The sequence below is a fragment of the Mesoplodon bidens genome, assembly GCF_964165515.1.
Source record: "Mesoplodon bidens genome assembly, chromosome: 4".
Lineage (NCBI taxonomy): Eukaryota > Metazoa > Chordata > Mammalia > Artiodactyla > Ziphiidae > Mesoplodon > Mesoplodon bidens.
The window spans coordinates 143,366,168-143,389,084 of record NC_138160.1 but is presented as its reverse complement, the minus strand read 5'-3'; the positions used below and the strand labels follow the sequence as shown (position 1 = coordinate 143,389,084).

At 56.3% G+C, this 22,917-nt stretch overlaps 1 protein-coding gene and 1 long non-coding RNA gene across 3 annotated transcripts in view; one reads left to right on the top strand and one right to left on the bottom strand.

Annotated features, from left to right (window-relative positions):
• Positions 1–4,146: 4,146 nt before the first annotated feature.
• Positions 4,147–13,449, bottom strand: LOC308616571. Its single transcript, XR_014015725.1, has 3 exons — positions 13,332–13,449; positions 7,486–7,661; positions 4,147–4,807 (listed from the first exon to the last, which is right to left on the bottom strand). It is a non-coding gene; the product is annotated as an uncharacterized lncRNA (long non-coding RNA).
• A 300-nt stretch (positions 13,450–13,749) lies between these two features.
• Positions 13,750–22,917, top strand: part of ADGRL1 (adhesion G protein-coupled receptor L1) — a 47,341-nt gene continuing 38,173 nt past the window's right edge. Inside the window, exon 1 of one of the 2 annotated variants that reach the window (XM_081232802.1) lies at positions 13,750–14,760. The gene's annotated coding sequence lies outside the window, so the exon portion shown is untranslated. The remainder of the gene's footprint in view (positions 14,761–22,917) is intronic. The other variant, XM_081232801.1, reaches the window with a different exon arrangement.

Here is a 22,917-nt window from a genome sequence, read left to right as displayed (position 1 = left end):
TGGGGGCGACTCTGGGAGTAGGCGGGCCAGGCTGCTGGGCCCCAGGGGCCAAGGGGGTCTTGGGACCCAGCCAGGACGCACTGTGCTTCTGCCCACTTCCTGTGGTGTCACATGGGTCGGTGGGCCGCTTGATCTGAGCCCCTTCCCCCAATCACCTTCTTTTAATTTTTACATTTTCTTATCACCACCTGGGATTTTCCTCTCCTTTTATTTCCTCCCTCATCCATTGCCTCTTTCCTCAAAAGCAGTACCATGTCCTGTCCCTTCACCCCCATGGCGGAACACACAGCAGTTGGTCAAATATACGCAGACATGGGTTAACCCACCATTACCCCGTGCGTCATGTTCTGACGTTATCATTTATGCGTCTGCCCTCCCCGCCAAGCTGTGAGCACACTCAAAGGAGGGCGCTCTTTCATTTCTTTCACTCATTTATGGATCCACGGTACTTCCACCCCCAAAGAAAGCCTGATGCACAGCCAGCGTTGGGGTGGGGGTGGGTGATGCGAGCATGACTGAGCCATTTGGCTGTTTAAAAGCCATCAGTGGCTTCTCTCCTTCAGAGTTGAAACCTGTTAGCCTGGCTCTAATGGCCCCTCCCAATCTAGACCCAAAACACCTGTTCAGTTTCATCCTCACACCCCGCACCAGCCCGGGACCCAGGCACTTTCTAGTCAAATCCGCTGACTGATCTGTGGTCCCTATCTCACCCATGATGCTTTGCATGGCTACCTCAGAACATTTCCGCATCTGGATACCTTGCCCTGTCTGTGTCCACCTTTTGAAACTGGGAGTTTGACACCCAGAGCCCAATCCAGCCCACGGATGTGATTTGTTTGGCCCATGCAAGGTTCTTAAAAATTGTAATGAGTTGCCACCTTTTAAATATCAGGCGATTGTTGCATAAAAATCCGTGTTCCTGGCTTTCCATCAAAAGATGCAGCCTTTGTGAAGCTGAGGGCACACGCCCAGCGCAAGGGGCAGTGCTCGGTAAGGGCAGCCCCACACCGAGGAGCCAGCACAGGTTTGCCAGCTCTCATGTGGTGAGTGGTTAAGGGGACTCTGGACCCAGACAGAATCACTCAATCTTCCTGTTCTGGAATCTTCTGCTTGCCCACCTGAAGCAATTCTCCTGGCTTCTCCACCTAGCTTGGTTTCCTGGGAGGCTGGGCTGTGTGGACCCCAACGGGCTTCTGGGTCCTCTGGCTCAGGTTGGATTTAGCCCATGAGGACCCCTGCGGGGGGTGGGGAGGGAAAGTGAGAGAGATATTTGTTCCTCAGTTTGGTCCCTCACCCTGTGGCCTCTGTGGACCACCTGTGTCCCTGTCACTCGAGGTCACAGGTTTTCCCCATCCACGCAACCTGTGGTGTTTCCGGCTTATGGCAACGGCTCCCTCTCCTTGCCTCTCAGACCTAGGTGTGCTAATCCTCCCCCCTTTACTAGCCCAAGGTGTGGCATTATTCCTGTGGTTCCCTACATCTGTCCATGCTTTATAAATTCGTCCCTTCGTTGAACTCTGCTCAAATTACCCAATTTGAATGTACCATTAGTTTCCTGCCTAGGGCCCTGACTGTGGTACAGCCTCTACGCCTCAGTTAACCCACCTGGTAGATAGGGATAATACCTGCCACTAGAGTTGATGCAAGGATAAATGAGTTAATACTGTGTAAGGAGAGGGCTTAGCAAGTACTGATAAATGCTAATAATTATTATTAGTCTTTGCCACAGTCCTCACCACTCCTTATTGCCCCCCCCCATCACTGAACTGAAGGTCACCTGTGCTACTGCTGAGGCAGTGGTCTTCTTGACCTGGCTGCTCAGCATGTTTATACTACCTGCTGTCCTCTATAGGCATGTGTTGTCACCAGCTCTCTGTTGTCACCTCTGCTGCAGGTTCCCAGGCAGTCCTCCACCCCATGGGATGTCCATCCCTCCATGCACTCCTCCATTAATAGTGATCCCAGGAATTCCCTGGTGGCCCAGTGGTTAGAACTCAGCACTTTCACTGCCATGGCCTGGGTTCAATCCCTGGTCGGGGAACTAAGATCCTGCAAGCCTCACCACGTGGCCAAAAAAAAAAAAAATATATATATATATATATATATATATATTGGAGTGATCCATTCAAATGTTTGCCTTCCCCACTGTACCACAGGGCCTTCCAGGGGTTTCATAAATGTTCAGAGAATTGAATATCAGGGCCTGTATTAGTTCCCTAGGGCTGCTGTAACAAAAGACCATAAACGGGGTGGCTTAAAATAAGGAATTTATTCTCTCACTGTTCTGAAGACCAAAGTTGAAATCAAGATGTCAGCCAGGTGGTGCTCCCTCCACAGGTTCTAAGGGAAGATCCTTCCTTGCCTCTTCCAGCTTCTGGTGGTTCTTGACTTGTGGCTGTATCACTCCAATCTCTGCCTCTGTCTTCACATGGCCTTCTCCTCTGTCTTTGCCCCTTCTCTTCTAAGGATACTTGTCATTGGACTTAGGACTCACCCTAACCAGGATCATCTCATCAAAAGAGCCTTCATTATATCTGCAAAGGCATTGTGTTCAAATAAGCTCACGGTCCCAGGTTTTAGGTGGACATATCTTGTGGGGGCCGCCATTTGGCCCACCAGCCAGGTCCCAACAGCTTCTGGAGCCCTTAGCTTGCTTGCTTTCTCTCTTCACTCATTCCGTTTTTTGAAGCCAGTGGAGACTCAGAGCCTGGAAGCCCAGCCCCTGGCCCCTGGCCTCCGGCCTCCGGCTCACAGTGGGTGGTTCCCTCCCCCACCCCCAGCCCCCCACTACGGGGCGCACAGGTCCAAATGTCACCCGATGGCCCTCTGTTTCCAATGCAGGCCGAGCTCTCAGGAAGTCTGCTCCTCTGTGAGCTGCCGAAGAGCTGGGGTGAGCCCCCATCTGCCCCCCAGCTCGCAGAGAACACCCCCCCACCCCGCAAGTACTGTGGTGGGTGTTTATCAGCCCTCTGTGGCGTCAGGCTGAGCTGAGCGGTTGTCATTTCTCTTCCACGTGTCAGAACTCTGCATTCCCTTCAACAGTTCGCAGGCTGGCCTCTGACCTGCCTGCAATTTCTTTCCAGGGCTGACAGGTTGGGTTAAGAGAGACTGCTCCCCTGAGCCAAGACATACTTTTTGCTGCAGCCCTCCCCTTGCCAAGAGGGCCCACAGCTCCTGTTCTGCACTTTCTCTGGACAGAAGCTGTTACCTCACTTTCCTACCATTCCCTCCCTCCATTGCAAAATGGCCAAGCTGGCCCAGGGACCAGTTCTGTTCAGCCTGTTTGGGTTAACGCTTTTTTAAAAAAATATAATTTCTTTTTGAGGTAAAATTCACCTAAGATTAACCATTTAAAGTGTACACTTCAGGGGCTTCCCTGGTGGCGCAGTGGTTGAGAGTCCGCCTGCTGATGCAGGGGACACGGGTTCGTGCCCCGGTCCGGGAGGATCCCACATGCCGCGGAGCAGCTGGGCCCGTGAGCCATGGCCACTGAGCCTGCGCGTCCGGAGCCTGTGCTCCGCAACGTGAGAGGCCCGCATACCGCAAAAAAAAAAAAAAAAAAAAGTGTACACTTCAGTGCATTTTTGTATATTCAAGTGTTGTGCAACTATCACCAGTATCTAATTCCAGAACGTTCCTGTCACCCCAAAGGAAACCCCGGACCCATTAGCAGCCACTTTCCGTTACCCCCTCCCTTCACCCCCACCCCCTGGCAACCACTAATCTGTTTTCTGTCTCTGTGGATTGTCCTCTTCTGGACATTTGATATAAATGGAGTCATGTAATCTGTGGCCTTTTGTGTCTGGCTTTTCCCCTCAGCATCATGTTTTTGAGGGTCATTCATGTTGTAGGGTTCACTCTTTTATTGTGAAGCACATACTTCTAAAATACAGTTCTGTGAATTTTAAAAAAATGTTCCACCCTGATCACCACCATAGCTTAAGATATAGAATTTTCCAGTCCCTCGAGAGCTCCCCAAGGCCACTTTCGGGTGAGTGCCTTGCCTCAAAATATCAATTTCCCAGTGGGCCTCACCTGAAGGTGATTGTGCCCTCCCACAAGGGACATTCATCTCAACTAGGCACATGCTACTGGCATCTAGTGGGGAGAGGCCAGGGATGCTTCTCAACATCCTCCAATGCACAGGATAGACCCCCTACAACAAAGAATCATCCAGCCCCAAATGTCAGTGGTCCAAAGTTAGGAAACACTGGGCTCCCCCGACTCCCCGGATTACTTCTGCCCAACCTTGAGTGTCACAGGTATGTGATCATGCAGTGAACCCTATTTGTGTCATGTGCATCATGCACAGGGCTGTGTATGAGTTCATACCTTGTTCTTTTCTTTTTGGCTGCATCTGGTCTTAGTTGTAGCATGTGGCATCTTCGTTGAGGCATGTGGGATCTTTCGTTGTGGCGTGTGGGCTCTTCATTGTGGTGCGCGGGCTTCTCTCTAGTTGTGGCATGTGGGTTTCCTCTTCTCTAGTTGTGGTGCGCAGGCTTCAGGGCGTGTGGGCTCTGTAGTTGTGGCGCGTGGGTTCCAGAGTGTGTGGGCTCTGTAGTTTGCGGCACGTGGGCTCTAATTGAGGCGCCCAAGCTCAGTAGTTGTGGCATGTGGGATCTTAGTTCCCTCACCAGGGATGGAACCTGCATCCCCTGCGTTGTAAGATGGATTCTTTACCACTGGACCACCAAGGAAGTCCCCATACTTTGTTCTTTTTCATTGCTGCACCATATTCCATTGAATGAGTAAACCCCAATTAATTTTCCATTTGCCAGTCGATGGTCACATGGCCGGTGTCCAGCATCTGGCGATGGTGAATGAATCTGCTATGAACATTCATGTATGTGACTTTTGGTGGCAGAAGCTCCCATTCCCCTTGGGAATAAACCCAAGAATGGAATTGCTGGGTCAGAGCAATTGACAGCAATCAGTAGATCAGTCTGTGAGAGTTAAAGCTCAGGGAATTTTGCACAAAACCCCTGACTTCTCTCTTGAAGAATCTATTCTGTCAATTCCGAGCCTGACTTCCCATGTAGTAGCTCTCAGCTGAAGCTGAGTAGTAGCAAGCGGCTGCCGGCTTAAAAGGGGGTGCATATCCAGCTCCCCACAGCTGTCACCCTCCCTCCTCGCTGCCTCACACCTGCCCCATTTCTGGTTTTCTTCCCTTGTCAGCATCTGGCATTGAGGCCCCTGTCCTGGGCTCATGCAAGTTTGGGAATCACTTTTTACCTTCCTCCTGCCCTACTGCAGCCTGGACCCTGCTGGCATTTTTCTTGGCAACATCCTCAGAACCTCCTCTCTGCCCAGACCACCAGGGTCTTCTATCTTCAGCTGGTGGGTTCCTGCTGTCTGCTTATAGGTCACTTCCCCAGAGCAACCTTCTCTGAGCCCCCTGGCTGGGTAGGGCTTCCAGCTTGAACTCTCCCACAGTCCCTGTCTTCCATCCCTCACATCGTGGATTCCTTACCAGTTCCCGGTCAAGCAGGACTGCATCTGTCTCCTTCATTTGCCCACCACCTAACTCAATGCACAGTGAATACTGGCCATGGGGCGTGGGGCATGAAGAAGAGAGAGGGAGAGCCCACCTGCCAGGTTGCAGAAGCAAGCTGGGTTCCTAGGCGGAGCTTGACATGCACACCTCACTCCTCAGAAGCTCCTTCCCCATTGCTGGCCCTAGGGGTCAAGGGACCCTTCCCTGGGGTCTTTAATTTCTCACAGGCCAGGCCCACCCCCCAACTATCCCAGCCGCCCATGCACTGTCCAACTGTCCCCCAGTCACGTCCTTCACCTCCAGGACTCTTCCTGACTCCTCACCTGTCTTCCCTCCACCAACTGTGCCCTACGCCCTCGGTAGTCCCCCACCTCCACCCCCCACCCCCGCCCTCCGCCAGACCCCTCAGCTTTCCCTCCTCACCCCTCCTCTCTCCCAAGCACTCAGCCAGCCATCGCCTTCTGCTCCTTACCTGACTCCTCCAACGTCCCCATGGCGTTTTTTTCTCCCCACTTTCAGCAGCCCCCAAGTCGGACACGCTCAGCTCTCTCCCTTCACCCCCACTTCGTCCCCTCACCCCGGACTCCTCCCCCGGCCCTGCGCTCTTCACCCTCCTCCCCTGGCCCCTGGGACTTGCCTCCAGCGCACCTGGTGGGGAAGAGGCGGGGCCTCCTCACCTGGCGGCCACAGAGCAGCGGGGCAGCGGCCCCTAGCGGCCGGGGAGGGAAGCGCAGCCCAACTGACCTCCCCTCCCAGTTGGTGGGAATGGACCACCATTGCTGCCTGCCTGCTGTTGCTCAGACAGGACAGGGGAGGCTTCCTGGACTCTTGCCTTCCTGGAGTGAGGATGGTGGAGTGTTTGCAGTTTTCAACAGCGTGATCAAGAGGTGACATTTGAGTAGTCCTGATAGGGGAGTGGGGGTGCATGGAGGGAGGGCATCCTGTTGGCTCTGACCCTATGCCTCAAATCTGACCACTTCTCCCCAGCATCCTGTTCCAGGCCTCCATCGCCCTCACCTGAACTGACTGTGAAATCCATCTCCCCAGTCTCCTGGCTCCCTCTCAAATCCTCTCTATAATTTTGTTTTAATTGAGGTAAAATTCACAAAACACAAAATTAACCACTAACCATCTTAAAGTGAACTATTCAGTGGCATTTAGTACATTCACAATGTTATAATGTTGTACAACCATCACCTCTATCTAGTTCCAAGGCATTTTCATCATCCCAAAAGGCAACTCTGTAGCCAGTGGCAGTAACTTGCCCTCCCCCCTCCCCTAGCCCCTTGCGATCGCCAATCTGCTTTCTGTCTCTAGGGATTTGCCGGTTCTGGACATTTCATATCAATGGAATCATACAATACACGACCTTTTACGTCTGATTTTTTTTCACTCAGCATAATGTTTTCAAGGTTCATCCACACTGTAGCATGTATCAGAACTTCATTCATTTTTACGGGTGAATAATGATTATACAACATTTATTTATCTGATCAACCATTGATGAACATTTGGGTTGTTTCCATCTTCAAGCTTCTGTCAATAGTGCTGCTGTGAACGCTGGTGTACAAGTATCTATTTGGGTACCTGTTCTCAATTCTTTTAGGTACTTAATTAAGAGTGGAATTGCCGGGTCATATGGTAAGTCTATGTTGTATTTATTGATCCTATGATCTGTTAAATGTTCAAAGAAGACCATGCCACCCCCCTGATCATAGTCTTCCCTTAGCTCCTCCTGTCACTGAGAATCTAGTCCAGACCTTCCCCACAGCCTCTCAGGCTGTGTCTGGTGGTCCCACCAAGCTGGCCCTCTTGCTCTTCAAATAGTCCTGTCTGTTCCAACCACAGGACCTTTGCACTTACTGTTTCCTCTTCTTGGAACACCCTTCCCCCAGATTGCACATGATGAGCTCCTTTCCGCTTTCAGGTCTCAGCTCAAATGTCTCCACATGCACAACCCTCCCAGCCACCTTAGCCTAAATCATACTCACCCACATCCCATCTCATGATTCCTCATTGCTTTTTCCTTCATAGAATTGTTCACGTTCTGAAATTTTCTTCTTGTTACTAGTGAATCACCAGCCTCCCCAATAAAGTGCAAGCTCCAGGAGGACAGTGACTTTGTGTCTCTTATTCACCATCATACCCTCAGCTTCCAAAACAGGGCCTGGAACCAGTGTCAGGACCAGGGTGAGGCAAAAAAAGAGAAAGCATATTTTAATGCAATACTTAAAAAAAAATTAAAATTCATGCAAAAATTCATGATGAACAAAATGTCAAAATCTTCAATAAAAAGATAGCACCAATTTTCCCAATGTTCCCTTTCCCCTCTGGCTCCAACGTGGCTCCATATGGCATTCATATTGATCCTGCCTTTATTTTTTCTTTTTTTGCGGTACACGGGTCTCTCACTGTTGTGGCCTCTCCCATTGCGCGGAGCACAGGCTCCGGACGCGCAGGCTCAGCAGCCATGGCTCACAGGCCCAGCCGCTCCGCGGCATGTGGGATCTTCTCGGACCGGGGCACGAACCTGTGTCCCCTGCATCGGCAGGCGGACTCTCAACCACTGCGCCACCAGGGATGCCCCTGCCTTTATTTTAAAAGTTGATTATTTTGGTCAGTGTGGAATTTTTACATGAATTTGGGGTTTCTTAAATATTGCATTCCAATATTATTTTTGTTGATCACTGAGTTTTTTTGGCATCCTCTTAAGTTTTGTGGCCCAGGAAGTGCCTCATTCGCCTCATCCCAGTGCTTGCCCTGTCTGGAGCTTAGTATTCACTTCCTCCATCTGTTGGTATTTGAGGATGAATGGATGAGCCAGAGGGAAGCTGGGAGCCAGGCGACCACCAACACTTGAGTAGCAGGGCAGCGGCTCCAAGCGAGGTCCTGGGTCAGGCAGTCCTGCTCAGAAGCTGACTTCAATTTTTTTAACTACTTGGGCAAGCCTCAGCTTTCCCTTCTGTAACATGGGGAGAAAGTAACTACCTCACGGGGTGATCATTAATAGTAAATGAGGGACTTCCCTGGTGGTCCGGTCGTTAAAACATGCTTCCACTGCAGGGGGCACAGGTTTCCCTGGTCAGGAAACTAAGAGCCTGCATGCGGTGCAGCAAAAAATAAAAAACAATAAAGATAACCATTAAAAAAAAAAAAGACTAGTAGATTATATGATATGTGAACTATACCTCAATAAAGCTGTTTAAAAAAGCCAAAAAATAAAGACTAAATGAGACTCGGTCCACTTCTCAGCCAGCCTGGGTCTCTCCTCAGTCACCTACTCAGACACCTCCACTTGAATATCTATTAAACCAAATGTAACTCCTGGATCTAACCTCCAAAACCACCCCTCCTTCGAGGGTCTCCATCCTTCCAGGTGCTCAGGCCACAGGCTTTGACTTGCCTCTTTCCCTTGCATCCCACTTCCCATATATCTGCTCCACCTTCAACGTACACCCAGAATCCACCCGGTGCTCACCTCCTGTCACCTCCCTGCTCCTACCCCAGTATTGATCACCTGGACCAGTGCAGTCGCCTCCTCCCTGGTCCCCCAGCTTCTGCTCTTTTTTTTTTCTTTACATCTTTATTGGAACATAATTGCTTTACAATGGTGTGTTAGTTTCTGCTTTATAACAAAGTGAATCAGTTATACATATGCATCTGTTCTCATATCCCTTCCCTCTTGCGTCTCCCTCCCTCCCACCCTCCCTATCCCACCCCTCTAGGTGGTCACAAAGCACCGAGCTGACCTCCCTGTGCTATGCGGCCGCTTCCCCCAGCTTCTGCTCTTGACCCCCCACACTCTGTTCTCCCACCAGGGCCAGAGGGCACCAGTGAACATCTAAGTCAGGGCACATCCCTCGTCTGCTCAGAATCTTCCATTGCTCCCAGCTGACTCCAAGCAAAAATCAGTTCTCCCCAAAGCACACTAGGCCAGCATGATCTGGCCCATTACCTCCCTACCCTCACCTCCTCCTCCTTTTGCCCTTACACCCCACCTCCAGCCACACAGGCCCTCTCATGGATCCTTTGAACACCCAGCATGTTTCTGCCTCAGGACCTTTACATGGGCTGTTCCCTCTGCCTGGAACCCCCTTCCCCCAGATCTCGCCATGACTCCTCCCATCTCTTCAGGTCTTTACCCAAATACCACCTTCTCAGTGAGGTCTTCCCTGACCTCCTCTATCTAAAATTTCTGTCTTCCTTCCTTAATTTTCTTCCATAGCACTTATCATCATCTGACACCCTGTATCTTTTGTCTGATTTCTCATGTCTTCCTGATTGGAATGTCAGCCCCAAGAACAGAGAAGCTTGTTTGCCTTGTTCACTGCTGTGCCCCCAGTACCTAGCAGGTGCTCAATACATGCTTGTTGACTGAATGCATACCTCCCCCCACACCCAAAGATAGCAGTTGGAATTAATCCCCGCCCACGCAATATCCCCCCAGCTCACTTCTGAGGCCACTTTACCTGGCTTTTCATTTGAGTAAAGGCATAGGACAGAACGGGGCTCAGTCACTGCCCAAGGTGGGGGTACAGGGAGCTTCCAGGAGAGCCAGGGGCACACAGAACCCCACCCATCCACCCCTCAAGGCTTGGACAGATTCACCATCCACTACCCTAGCCCCCTGCTCACTTTCCAGAGCTACTTCCATCATGCTTTCTGTGGCTGCCTTACCCACGGGTTGGGGATGCACCCTGCGAAGGCCTCCAGTTCTGCTGCCAGGCCACTAGGGCATTCTCAGCACCTAGCACCCGGCTACACTAAAGGCTGTCAGGGGTCCTCTGTGTTTGAAGAATGAATGGAAGGAATGAATACATGAACCGAATGATGAGAAGACCCTCAGGGTTGTACATCCTGTGCTGAGCGGGCTCTAGGAAAACCCGGGCCGGGGACGCCTGCTGGGCAGTGGAGGTCTGCGCGCTGTTCCTGAATCCAGGAGCGTGTTTCATCCCCAACCCCAAGCCCCGCTCCCCCCTCGCACGTGTTCTGGGTCTGTGCCCCACACCCACCCCCCACCCCGGAACCCAAGGTAGGACACCCATGATTGAAGGCGCCAGGCCTGAGACAGAGGACACAGAGCTCCGGCGACAGGGGAGGGTGGAGGAGTGCAGCGCCCTGGACGGTCAGCATAAGTGCCTGAAGCAGTGGGCACAACACATGGAGGACACAGGGCGAGGGCAGAGGGCACAGGTGAAAAGAGCCATCCACGTCTGAGTACAGGGTGCCCCAGGTGCTAGGTGCGCAGAATGTAGGGTCTCCAAGACGCCGGGGGATCGCTACGTGGCGTGTCCTAGGCGTGGGGCAACCTGGGTGCGGGGGTTTTCTAGCACAGGGTGCAGAGAAAAGTGGGACGTCCAGGCTCAGGATGCACAGGACGTTGGGTATCCAAGGCGCGGGTCACGCTGGCCGTGGGAATCCCGAGGCACAAGGTAGGATGCCCGAAGCGAGGAGCGCCCTGGTAGTAGGGAGTAGGACGTCCTGGGCGCGGGGACGGACACGCGCAGTGCTGGGCACTCAGAGCCCGGGCGAGACTGCGCGCGCGCGGACGCGTTAGTTTCCGGAGCCGGGATGCTGGCGCGGCCTCCACTGCGACTGCGCAGCCCAGGGTCTTGGGAGGGAAGAGGCGCTGGGGCTGTTTCGCGCCCCCAGCCTCTACTTATCCTTCGCCTCGTGAGCCCCTCGCCCGTGAGGCCAGAAAACCGAGATGGAATGGAGGCTAGTGAACTGATCCCGGCCACGACCAGGGGTGCTCCACTGACCGCGGGCTTTGGGAGAAATAGGAGGGGCTGGGAGGGGGTCCTGGCCAGGATTTTTCCAAACTGAGCCGGGGGGTTTCTTAAAGCATGTCACTCCTTGCCCTCATATAAGTTAAAGACACTGCTTCTCGCAGCCACTAAAGAATGCAAGTTAGAGCCATCTCCCAGGCACCCTCATAGGTTCCTAGGGTTGCTCCACAAAGGGAGGTGGGTGGACTGCTCAGGGCCGGAGGGTGGAGTGGTGGGAGGAGGCTTGGAGCCAGAGGGCTCTGGAGATGCTCAGCTTTCCTTGAGATGCACGTTCTTCCCCCTTTCAGTCCTGCTGGGTTTATAGAAAGCTGACTGTGTGGATGTGGGGGGAGGGTTCCTGGTTGCCCCCTGTGGCACTGCCCCCTCTCCCCAGCACCCCAAAGCCTTCCATGGTCCTACCAGGTGCTGTCGAGAGGCCTCAAAGTGGGAAATTGATGTGTGGAGACGTGGAACCTCCCCCATCCTCCCATCCTGGTATTGCACCAACCACAGATGGATGGGATCCTTTCCGCAGCCACCAACCTCAACTTCATACGTATTTGGTCCCTCAGATCCAGCTGATGGGCCGGGTCACCCAGATTTAAGGCCCAAAGTCTGCAGCCAGGGAACCCTGGGTGTGAAGGAGGAACAAAGGTAGCCCACCTACTCTCTCCACCTCTGAAGTTTGGGGGCTGGATTTGGCCCAGGTTCCAGGCTATAAGAATCCCTGCCCTGAAATGATGGCTGCCCACAGCAGGGGGTCAAAGGGTGGTGGGTGCCTTAGAGGTAGCCCCTGGTTACCCAGCCAGCCTGGAAGTCTGGAGTCTCTGCCTTTCCCTAAATTCAGCCACAGCCACCAGGACAGGCTTCTGGGAAGGGATTCTTAGAGGACACGTTAATTCACTTGCAGATGTTCCCTTTAGGCTTTCTTAGATATTCATAGTTCCCATCCTAGTCTGCCCCAAGTTTTGTGTATTTACCACGCCACCTGCCCCCTGCTACTTCCACACTCTTTCCCAGTTCCTCACCCATTCTGCAGAGCCAACTTGGGGTGGTAATGCATTCTCTTCCCTGGAGGTAGAGACAAGGGTTTGCCCCCCTCCCCATCCTCAGCCAGTCCCCTTCCTCTGTAATCCAGATCGGGACTTGTCTGCCCTACTCCCCCCACTGTTGCCCACTGTGTCTGCCAAGATTCAGCCCGGACTTTGTATGAACTGGCCGGTTTACTATTTAGGCCTCCCTTGGATGGACTCCCTTCCCCGAGGATCCAAGCCAGGGATTTGCTCCTTCCCACCCATCAGTCTTCGCGTTGCACCCATCTTTCATAAAATGCCAGGCTTCCAGGTTCGCTCTCCCGAAATCCTCACCGGATCTTACCTCTCAGGACCTTCCCGTACCCGCCCCCCTCAAGGATCCTTGCCACCCCCCTCCAGTTTTTCCTCAGCCCCCACCCTGCACTGACCTGTCTATTCTGCCGAAGTGCCTATTTTTGGCCTGGGACCCGGTTTTATAGTCCCCACTGTGGGTCTTGGCAGTCACAGCTCTGGCTCCGGGGATCCAAGCCAAGTCGGACTGCCTTCCCCACACCGGGGTGGGGTGCGGGGCTCCCTTCGGTAGCCTCAGCCTGAAACCTGCCCCTCGCCTCACTCGGCCAGATGCCTAGGAACCCGCTGGTTCCTTGCCCTACTTCTTCAAGTCCACCAGCTGCAGTGCAGTTGTTAGGCTGTGGAAATCCGTTCCGAGTTTTTGCTCTTGCCGAGAACCTAAAATTCAATTTTTTTCTCCCTTCCCCCGCCCCCCTCCCAAAGCGAGACGTTTGAGGTGTTTATATAGATACTAACCTCCCCCTAACACCCCCCTCCCCGCTCCTCCGGCCCGGTCAGCTCCAAGCCCTTGTCCAGTTGCCAGGGGTCTTTTGCTGGGGGGGGGGGGTCTTGTCCCATCCCGCTTATTCCAGTCCTGGCTTTGCGGCCCTCCCATGCCTTTCATTGTAGGTCTGGTCTCCCAGGGTAGCGGCCTCCTCATTGCATTCCCTTCGCATCACCCCTGGATCCTGAAACCGCTTTTACCTGCCCGCTTCGGTGCAGCCAGCGCTCCGGATCCTTTCGTGTCCGAGTCCATCCCTCCTTTTGCCCCTCCTTCTTGCACGTCGCTGCCAGGAAGACGGCCCACGCGCCTCAGCCGCTACGCAGCCCCCTCCTGGAGCCCCCTGCGAGCCCAGGTCTGGGAACTCTAGGCCAGGTCTTGCTTGTTCCCACTGCATTAGGCATGACGCATTACTCCGTCTCCCGAGGAAGAATCCGGCCCGAAATTTGCGTGCCCCGGGTGCATTTCTTGTCGCAGCTTCCTTCGTTCCTCCCATCTCTATCGAATCCAACCCGGGTTTTGCTTACCCCTTCCAGATCTCTCCCATTTCTCCCTCACCGGGCTCGGCGCCTTTCCTTTACTTCGCTACGGGCAAAATCCGCTCCGGGTCTTCCTTGAGCTTGTCTCCCCTCCCCCACTTCCCGTTCCAACGCCGGGATCCAGCTCGTCTCCTTCCCTCTCCCCGTTTTTCTAGAGGGGGCGAAGGGGAGGAAAGTCCATCCCGGGTTTTCGGGCCGGCCCCCGGTGCGCTCGGGCAGGTTGCTGCGGCCGGTCCTGGGCGGCGGCTCCGCGCCGCGTTTTATGCGCGCCCGCGCCCCCCTCCTGGAGCTGGTGCGCCGGAGAGAGGGGCGAGAAGGCGGCTTGTCATTGCTGGTGCCCGGCGCCGGCTCTGTCCGCGCGTCCTGCGGTGCCCACGGGCCCGGCTGGGCGCCCCCCCTTCACACCCCGAGGGCGCGACACCGCCTCGCCCGCCTACAGCCGCGCTCCCCCTCAAGCTCCGCGGCGCCCGCCCCCTATCCGAGCCCCCTGCGGCCACTGCGGGGAGCCCGAGCCGTCGGCGCGGGAGCTGTCGGCGCTGCGGCGCCCCCGCCCCGCCGTCTGCCGAGAAGGCCCCGGCGGATGGGGCCCCGCGGGCCCCGGAGCGGCGCCGCCGGGCCGCGGGGGGCTGCAGGGGCGCCCCAGCTGCCCCGTTAACCCCTCGGCTGCCACCGTCGGAGGGGGCTGGGAAGTCGCCTGGGCGCACACGTGCAGCCTCCGTCGGGGCAGCGGAGCTGCGGGGGAGATGCGGGCAGCTGCTAGCGCCTCTTCGGGGGGCTCCGCCTCGCCCCAGCCCCCGGAGCTTTGACACCGCCCCCGCCCCGCCGCCTCCGCCGCCTCCCTCCCTGGGAGGGGCGCGGACCCGGTCGCCCCCAGCCCCGAGTCTCCGCTGCCGCGAGGGGGCCGCCTTTGGAGCTGTGTAATCCGCTTTTTTTTTTTTTTTAATTTTTGTTTGGTGGCGGCGGTGCTGGGCCCCGCCAACCCTCGCCCGTTTAACCCCCGCCCCGGTTCCGGGAGATGTGCCGGGCGGGGGGCCTGGGTTCGCGGAGCCGCAGGAGAGACGCGCAAAGCCGACCCCGGAGCGGCGCTGGACAGGTGAGTGTCTGCGGGCCCAGGGCGAGGGGGACGCCGTACCTGGGCCAGGTGTGTGGGCCGAGGTAGGGAGGATGGGAGCCGGGGCCTGTGCTAGCCGGGAAGGGGGAGGGGATGCTGGAGCCGCGGGTCACCGCACAGGAGCGCTAGGGGAATCGAGGGCGGCCTGCACTTCACCCGCACCGTCCAGGGGACCGGGAGAGGCAGCCCCCATGGAGTGTCGGGGGTGCGGATGCGCGGCCGCGGGGTGCCCGGTGGGGGGAGGGGACCGCGAGTGTGCCCGCGCGTGGCTGCGTGTGCCCGCGCGCGCGCCAGCCTTTGTGGGGAAGCGGCGCGGCGGTGCCTGCGTGTCCCCGGTGCGTGTGCGCGCGGGTGCTTGGCGCCCTGTTTGTGTAGGTGTTTGGGTGTGAGCGGAGAGGGTGCGTGTGCGCGCCGCGCGCGGGCCCCGGCCCCCAGAGGAGCCGCGTTGGGGGCTGGCACCGCAGGATGCCGGGCTGGGGGTTGTTTTTCTCTGGGAGGCAGAGGCGCGGGGGATGGGGAGGGGTCTGTCTGGGTGTCTGGCCGGCTGTAGCCACCGAGAGCATCTTCTCTCCGCGGTACCCGGTTAAGCGTGGGAAGCTGCTGGGTTTAATCCACCCGGATTCGGGCTTTGAGAGCAAGCCCTCCCTCCCTCCCTCCCAGGTGTTCACTAGGTAAAGCCTGAGGGTTTCAATTGTCATCTTTCCATCTGAGGGTCCTGTGACAGGAGTCCGTGCAGAAGAGGGTGGGCAGCGCTGTGTGTGCTCCAGCCCCGGCCAAAAAGTGGCCCCACAGGCATTTCTCCAGTGCACCCCTGGCACCCATCTGAAGACAGCCAGCCCCCTGCCTGCACACAGCCCGCACGCACATCCCTGTCCCTAGTCTTCCAGTCTCGGTCAGCACCCAGCCCCATCCCTACCCAGCACCTCACTGTACCTTCCCCGCAGTCCACTCCTCCCTCCCCCCCCCACAGTCATGGCAGCTGAGTGGGTGTCCCTCCATCCCAGCCTTGAGAACAGGGCCCCCTTTCCTCCTGGCTTCTGCAGGACCCAGGGCCTGGGTTCCGCTGCCCACCTCCAAACATGTGGTGTGCAGGGGGAAGCAGGGGGAGGGGTTCAAAATGGCTGCCAAGATGGCTGGTTGTCTCTCCGCCTCTCTCTCTTTCTCTCCCTCTCTCTGCTTGCCCTGTTCTCTTAGCTGCTTCAGGAGTCATCGAGGAGACGGGGTTGGACAGTGTGAGGATAGGTGTGGGGTACTACGCTTGAGAGTGGATATCTGCTCCGGGCCTGTGGATCTCCATCCTCCTTGGGGAGAGGCCGTTGATCTCTGCTCCCCTCTCCAGCACCCAAGGGCCGGCCTAAGCCCGTAACCTGACCCCAGTCCCAACTCCTTCACCCTGGCTAGCAGCCTGGGGGCTCCCTGCCCTCCACGTGGTCTCCTAGGCCTGATGCCCTGAATCGGCCATCGGGGTGTCAGGGTGCCCCACGGAGGGTCCCCGTCTCTCATCCTCTCCATCTGCCCCATGGCCAGGGGCTGAGGACTCCGGGTTGGCCTGGGTCAGGCCCCAGCCCTGGGGGCAGGTGACTTCTCCTTCCTCCCCACTCCCCTGCCACTAATGCCAAATTTATTACTTAAAAGTAGGATGAAAACAGGGAGACTAAGAGAAGGAATACAACTTTCATTATCATATCGAGAAAGTTATCCGTGATCTTCCTAGCTAGTAATTTGCCTGCCTTGCTGTTCAGAACTGACTTGCCCATTAATTACAGAGATGAAAAATCATCTGGAAAGCAGAAAAGGGAACCATTTCGATCCCTGGCTGGCAGCAATGGCCCCCACGCACCGAGCACATACGTGTGTGCTCACATGTGAGTGCCCGGCCCTCCTGCTGGCATTGCCACCTTCTTCCTCCTCTTCCTCATTGGCCTCCCACGGGGCCTTAGCTCACCCCATGCTTGTTACTCCTGATCTCCAATGCCCTACCAGGCCCTCCCTCACTCCAGGGGGTGCCCATCCCAACATCCACTCATGGAGAGCTGGCCTAAGGCAGGATCACCTGTGCTGTGTCTGCCCTTGGATGTGGAGATGATGCCCAGGGTTGGAGGAGGGCAGGTAGCTGGGGACCAGCGCATCTGGGCTGTGGGGCCTGCAGGGAGGAGGTGGAAGGCAGGAGACTCGAAGCCTGGTTTCTATTCCCAGCCTGCCCTGGGGAGCCTCTTCTCCTGGGGGGCCCAAGGAGGACCCTGCCGGCCAGTTGGGGGGGTAGCCAGCGGGCGCCCTGGCTGCCCTGGAGTCTGTTCGCATCAAGCGATCTGGTCCCAGCCTGGGGTCCACCTGCATGTGCGGGGCTGCCTGCTGCCTGCGCCTGGCATCTGCGTCCTCCCTGGGTGCCCAGTCTGGCAGGCGAGAGGGTGGCGCTTCAGCCCCAGCCTGGGCATCTGGGGGTGGGGGTGCCAATCCCAGGAGGCTGTGCTGCTTGGCCCCAGAATGGGTGCCCGTGATGGAGAACAGGAGGAGCGGGATCCCCGATGTCCCCACCCTCTGGCCACGGGGAGCTGAAGTTTTCAGTCTCTGCCCCCTCCTACCTCTCCAGCCAGACGTGTGGCCAAGGACACACAGAAGGCTCTGGTTTCTGTGTGGGCTCCTCTCAAGGATTCAATTTCCAGACGCCAGACATTTCCCCTCCTCCAGACCCTCCAGGGAGGCGGCGGTGGGGGGGGATGCTCCTGAGATGGGGGTTCCCTGGGTCTGGAGCTGGACCTGACTGCACCAGAACTCCTCCCAGCTCTCGCCTTGGCCACCCTGATGAAAAAGAAAGTGGGGTCCCAGGTGGGAGGGGGCTGCTGAACAGAGGTCTGGAAGTGGCTCCCACTGCCCCTAGAATCCAGTCCTCTGTTACACGCACCTGTGTGTACCTGTTCTGTGTGATTTGGATGGTGACGTGGACGAGCCTGTGTGCAGCCGGCCACATGTCCGACAGGCTGGTCCTATGTTCATAAGGGTCTCCTGTGTGCTCATGTTTGTGAGTTTTGCAGAGGGGCTGGCAGTGTGTGTGTGCGTGTGTGTGTGTGTTTCCATGTGTGAACAGCTCTCTGCATCTTGTGGGCACCTGCAGGCATGCTCCCAGGCATATGTATGTAGGGCTCCTTGGAGTGAGGCTGGGTGCACCTTTTCATGAAATCTGTGAATATTTGCCAAGTGTCTTTTCACTAGGCGCTGTGCTGGGGACGCCGTGGGGACAGTGCCCAGTCCTTTCCTCAGGGAGCACACAGTCTAGTGAAAAAAGCAATTTCAGTCAAGGGGCTCCTATCGTAGCAGTGGGGGAGAAGGCTTGTATCTCCCCATCCAGAAGGGCCAGAGTCGCAGCTGGGGAGAGGCAGCCCTTGACTCAGAAAACAGCAGCCCCTGCGTCTTGGCACCACAGCAAATCTCAATCCCGTGGGGTGTCCTGTGGTCCAAACCTGCATGACCTTCCCTATCACCTCTTTCCTCTCACCCCCTCTCTCCTCACTGCTCCTAAACGCAGTCCTACCCCAGGACCTTTGCACTGGCCGCTCCTTCACTTGGACCCCTCACCCAGACATCTGCCAAGACTTTGTTCCCTCACCCGCTTCAGATGTCACCTCCTCAGTAACCTTTACCCATGCAACCTGTTTAAAATTGCAGCCTCCCACCCGCCTCCTGACTTTCCATAGCGCGGATGGCTTTTCGCACACTCTGTGATTTCCTGATTTATTGTGCCTGTTTGTTTATCATCTGTCTCCCCGACCAGGATCCAAGTGCTCAGGGAATTTGTTACTTGGTTTGCTTTCGGATGCCAGGTGCCTAGACTTATGCCTGGCCCACAGTAGGTGCTCAAGTACTCTTAGCTGAGTAAGTGGGAGGGGGCCTCTCAAAGGACTGGAGACCCCAGGGGACTCCCCCCAGGCTTTGCACCGTGAGGGCTCCCCATCGACCCCGGTCCCTTTGGGGGATCCAGGGCTACCCACCAGGGGCCAGACCAGGCCAGCTCTGCACCTGTCCCATGCAGACACCTGTGAGGCCTCTCCCTGAGGTGGCCTCATGGGTGCTCTTGTGTGTGAGGGTGTCAGTGCGGGCAGGCGGCTCCCCTGCAGGGCGGCGTGCATATAGGGTTTAGAGCCTGGAGGGTAATGTGGGGCCCCCCTGCCCTTGCCAGGGGTAGGAGTGCCATGGTCAAGGACTGAGCAACCCCTCCTTCGTGGGGACACGAACCCAGGCTCTCTCTCACGCCCCACCCTTGTTTCAGTGGTCTGTCCCGGCACTGGGGAATTAGCCAAGTAGAAGCCCCCCTGCCACCTTCCCCCCAAGTCCAAAATTTGGGGAAGATAAAAATTGCAATAAATAGATGCCCAGGCTAAAAATAGCCTTGCCCCCCCCCAAAGCTAAAAATAGCCAGGGCCTCTCCCTCAGGGGCTAAAAATACCCGGTAGGCCAGGCAGCCAGGTGGGTGCTCCTGTCCAGGATCAGGGACATGGTGCAGACAGGTGAGGGGCCCAGGGCAGGGTCTCCCAGCTGTGGCGTTCCTGACGTTGGGGCCGTGTCATTCTTGGCAGGGGGAGTGACCTGTGCATCATAGGACTTTTTAGCATCCCTAGCCTCAACCCTCTAGATACCAGGAGCATCCCTCCCCTGCCCCCCCACCCCCCGCCAGTTGTGACACCTAAAAATGTCTCCAGACAGCCTGGGAAAAGGAGCAAAATTGTGCGCCCTCCCAGGTGAATAGCACTGCTCTAGATCAGGGGTCGGCGGAGTCCCTCTGTGAAGACCCAGACAGCAAGTATTGGAGGCTTTGGCGGGCTTACTAGTCTTCTTCTCCCTCTTCTTCTTAACCCTTTGAAAGTGGCAAAACCATTTTTAGTCCATTGGCTGCGGGCAGTGTCCAGGCCATAGGTGCCCCACTCCCACCCTGGAGCACCACCCCGCTCCCGCCCCATTGCCCCTGGTGGTGGAGGTCAGGGCATCCTTGGATGCACCCCCATCGGCAGAGGGACAGCCCCACTGGGGGCATGTCTGGTGCTGTCTGTCCCTTTCACCTCCCTGCCCTCACCTCCTCCCACTCCCCTGTGCTCGCTCCCTCACTGGTTCTCAAACATGCAGACCCTGGCCAGCCCCAGGGCCTTTGCAGAAGTCTTCTCCTCCCTGGGCACCTCTGTGGCTCCTCCCTCAGCTTCCCAGAGCTTTGCTGACGTGTCCAGCCTTTCCCCATCACTGTATTTAAGATTGCATGACACACCCCCACACACATACACACACACACAACGCTAGTACATCATGGGATTGACCTCTTTAGTGTTTGTTCTTTGTGTCTGGCTCGTGCATGGCTGTCTCTCCAGCACCTAGATCAGCACCTGGTACACAGTATGTGCTCTAAAAGAGACGCGTAGGATTGCTGGATATCACTTCTAAGCCCCATAACCACTGCTGGGAGACTTTCAACCCGTTTCCCTGGGGAAGAGACAGAATGCAGGGGAGGGAGGTGGGGGCCTCGTCACACAGCCTAAAGTGGGCACAGCTGGGATTTGAACCTAGAGCCCTGAGACCCAGGGCCTCTTTCCTCTTGGCCTGCGGAGCACCGTTTCCCCATCCCTCTGGTCTCTGCCCCTTCACTGCTAGTCTGGTGGTAGCAGAGGGCCCCAGAGCCTTCTTCCATGCACTCTGCCTCTGGCCCTGGCTCCCATGACCGTTTTCAGCACTGCTCTGCATGCCTGGAGTGAGTGCGAGGCTTGTGGCCAGTCAGGGAACACCTTGGGGTGGAAATGGACCACAGGCCACCATGGTACCAACCCACTGTGGCGAGAAGCGTCAGAGAGGTGCCCGGTTGGCCTGCAAGTCAGGGAGAGCTTCCTGGTGGAGGGGGCTTCCCAGCTAAGATCTGGAGGGGAAAGAGGGATAAAGTGGAGTAGAGGGAGAGTTTGTGAGAGGGAGGGGCCTACCCTGAGGTCAGAAAGAAGGGGGTGGCTCGGGGGGGAAGGAAAGACATTTCCTGGCCAGGTGGGGAGAGAGGACGCCGGTCTTGGGGGCCGAAGGACTGTTTGTGGGTTTGCGTTTCTACTTGTCCACAGGGCTGGGGAGGCCTGTGAAGGGATCAAGGCCCATGAGACATGGCTGGAATGTTTAGCATGCGCTCCCTCTGGCTTGCTTTGTAGGAGAGAACTTCAGAGGGCGGGTGGGTGGGGCAGGGGAGGGTAGTGGAGAGGCCAGTGTGGGTAGGAGGCCGCCACAGCTGTCAAGGTGAAGGCCCAGGTGGAGGCCTTGAGACATTAGAGATGGACCCGTGTGGGGCTTTCAAGACAGAGTTGACATGATTTAGTAGATGATCGGTTGAAAGGGGAGGGTGAGGGGGAAACTGCAGGTTTCTGGTTCTGACAGCAGTGTGGAGCTGGAGAAACAAAGAGGGAGGGGGTGGGGAACACCCTCTGCTCTCAGCAACACCCCTCCTCACATACACAGTCTGATCTCCCCTTGCCAGCAGGAGTCTGTGAGTACCCGAGTCAAGGCACGTCTTATCCCCACTCAGAACCTCCACGGCTCCCACCTCACTCCCACAGGCCCTGCTCGCCCTGCCCTGTAAACCCGCCCTCACCTCTTCCCTCTCTCCCCTCACTCACTGGGCCAAAGCCACACTCCAGCACATTCCTGCCTCAGGGCCTTTGCATATGCTGTTCCCACTGCCTGGATACCCTTTCTCCAGTACCTAGATGGCTCCCCTCCTTGAGACCTTTGCTAAAATGTTACCTTCTTGACCAGGTGTTCCCTGACCACCCCATCTACATTTGCACCCACACATACCCCCTCCACTCTCTCTCTCCCCTACAAGCCTATTTTCCTCCAAAGCACTTGTGACCAGGTGGGAGCTAGGTAACTATCCACTGAATGGACAACCTCTTCTATGGGTCTGTTTCATCTTTTTTCATTAAACAAATTAACAAGAACCCTCTCCTTGCCCAGGGCTGGGCATGCAACAGAGAGCCAGGCCAACCCACGATGGAACTTTCCCTGGTGGGATAGACTTTCAACTGCAGAGCCCAAGTCCCATTAGGGGAGTAAAATGTGGAGCCCCAGTGTGCCGCTAGTGTGGGTACAGGAGGGACCAACACAGTCCTGGCAGGCAGAGCCTTTTGGAGGAAGAAGGGACAGAGGGCAGGAGTCCTCTGGGTATGTGAGAGAGAGATGTGGAGGGTGAGGTTAGGCCAGAGCAGAGAAGGTGATGAGAAGGTAGCAGGAGACCAGCGCCTGAAATGCCATGTTGAGGCCTCTGAGGCAATAGGGAGCCATGGAGGACTGTAGGCAGGGAGGGATGTGACTGGGTTTTCATTTTGCAAAGATCACTCTGGCTGCAGGGTAGAGATCGGAAGTGGTGGGAGTAGCAGATAGATGGGGGAGACCAGGGAGGAGGCATCCAGGGAGAAGGGGAGGTTTTGAATGCTCCCACCCCCTGCAGTCCAGCGCCACTTGGCAGCCAGAGTGACCTTTTTAAAATTTACAAGACAGGGGCTTCCCTGGTGGCGCATTGGTTGAGAGTCCGCCTGCCGATGCAGGGGGCACGGGTTCGTGCCCCGGTCTAGGAGGATCCCACGTGCCGCAGAGCGGCTGGGCCCGTGAGCATCCAGAGCCTGTGCTCCGCAGCGGGAGAGGCCACAACAGTGAGAGGCCCGCGTACCGCAAAAAAAAAAAAAAAAAAAAAATTTACAAGACAGACAAACCCCACCCTGTGGCGCCGACATCTAGTGGGAGAGAGATAATAAGCAAATAAGTAAAACGCGTGGCTGGCATGCTAGCGATGAGTGCCATGTAGAAATAAAGCCAGAGCAGGATGCAAGAGTGCTGGAGCCAACAGGGCCTCCCAGAGCCAGCAGCGTTTGTGTAAAGACCTGAAGGAAGCAGGGGAGAAGCTATATGCAGCTATCTGGGGAGGAGGGACCTGCCAGTGCAAAGGCCCTGAGAGGGGACTGTGCCTGGTGTTAGTGAGTGAGGGGGAAAGTGTAAAGAGGTGAGGGTAGGGAGGGGACAGGGCAGAGTGTGCGGGGGCTTGTGGTCCGAGGAAGGGCTTTGGCTTTTGCTCTGAGTGCGGTGGGAGCCGTGGAAGGTTCTGAGCAGAGGAGGGATGTGCCCAGACTCGGG